At 40.1% G+C, this 1,751-nt stretch overlaps 1 non-coding gene across 1 annotated transcript; it reads right to left on the bottom strand.

The window, feature by feature from the left end:
* Positions 1-991: 991 nt before the first annotated feature.
* On the bottom strand, positions 992-1,071 carry LOC123840767 (small nucleolar RNA SNORD115). The gene has a single exon (XR_006790090.1). It is a non-coding gene; the product is annotated as a small nucleolar RNA SNORD115 (small nucleolar RNA).
* Positions 1,072-1,751: the final 680 nt, after the last annotated feature.

Here is a 1,751-nt window from a genome sequence, read left to right as displayed (position 1 = left end):
TAGCCATGGGTGTGAGCTGGGGGAGGGCACCGATAAATCCACAGTGGGTCACATGAGCATCTGGGCTACCTGCTCAAGAAGCTTACTCACATTCTTTTATCCCTCTCTGGCTCAATCCCAGATGTACCAGATCCATCTCCTCTCTGAACTTTCTATTTCTTCTTCTACCATCTGATAGGGCACCTAAGGGATTTTCACTTTGCTCAGCATTGGCCATCACCTCTACCAGGCTTCTAAAGCACTCTAGCAGTGATTTTGTCCATTCACTTTGTCCTTGCCAGGGTATTAAGTCTCATGTCCCAAGAAAGTGTCTCCACATCAATAAATACTTGCTTATGTAATTCCAGCTTCCTTTATCAAAATTCTCAAAAATTCAATCCCAGATGTGCCCCATGGCTCATGCTATTGTTGTTGTTCTTGCAACTGGTCTCAACTTGTATAGAGACTGAGGTGAATATTTTCCACAGTGCCACTTAAAGAAAAATTTCCTCAGTTTATGGTCTGATCAGTTTCAGGTATAAAGAAAAGATTTCTATTTCCAAGGGATCCTTTAGGAGTGACAATCTCAGAGAAATAAATTATATACATATATTTGTATTTAGATTCTCTAAATGAGTAAAAGCTGTTGCCTTTGGGCAGGATTCATCACTAATCTAATGTTCTTACTTGGCATATATCTATGATCAAAGAAATCTATTCACCTGAGATCATTAACGCAATGGTATGTATAAACCTTGGTAGAACATCTCACTGAAAATCACGAGAGAGAAGGGAATGACCCCCAAGTGTGCCTTACTACTAGGAAATATGGATCATTAAGCAAAACATAAAGTATGGGCAAGAGTATGTGTTGTTCATTTAGAACTTCATAGACAGGTCAGGGGCATGTGGAATTCCTGCAAGGGATTGATTCTCTGAAGCCACAAATACCATTGCTCTAGGAGGGAAATAAGGAACCTCAACATCCTGTCCCAGGATTGTCACTGAGATTGGTCCCCAGTGTAATCCTACTGAGCATGACTTTTAGGTCATTAGCTCTCTGCAAGACATATATGTTTTCATCATTTACCCAACCAAACTACTACCCACACATCCACACATTTGGACCTGCATATGATTTTACCTGGGAAGGATTAGGAAAAATCTGATGCAAGGATAGAAATGATTTTCCAAGTATTCCATGCTGGACACCTCAACAATTACCTTGAGACAGTGAGTAAACTTGTCCCAAATCCTCATCTTATTTACTATATTTTTGACAACTCCCAGTACATCTTCTGTTAATCTGTGTCTGCCAGAAAGCATGCACAAAACTAGGATTATCTGCAAGAAATTTATTGAGAGAAGGAGCAGGAAAAAATTGGATTGCTTTCAGCCCACACTTCAGGTATGACCCATCTGGAAGGAGAGCGAGAAAGTAGGGGATTGGCTAGGAAGCATCTCGACTATAGTGTAGTTCTCAGAAATTTTTGGCCAGGCTGATGAGCCCTCAAACTGTGCCTTGGAGGAGACAGATTTCAGCTGGGCAGCAGCAGCAAGGCCATCAGGCAAATTTACAGCTTTCTACAGAATATGTGAGCATATTTTCATGGCTGCCACATCAACTATTGAAATAAGAATTGATGAGAACCATTATTCTGTAGTGGAACAAAACTGGATTTGAATCCTTGCTCTTTAACCTTGGACTAGTTCTTGAACTTCTCTAAGTCTCAATATTTTTCATTTGTAAGTATGGAGATCATAATAACTAT

The sequence above is a fragment of the Mirounga angustirostris genome, unplaced genomic scaffold (genome assembly GCF_029215605.1).
Source record: "Mirounga angustirostris isolate CCGP_5_RB_7025 unplaced genomic scaffold, mMirAng1.0.hap1 SCAF_4, whole genome shotgun sequence".
NCBI lineage: Eukaryota > Metazoa > Chordata > Mammalia > Carnivora > Phocidae > Mirounga > Mirounga angustirostris.
This window is presented reverse-complemented; position numbering and strand designations above follow the sequence as displayed.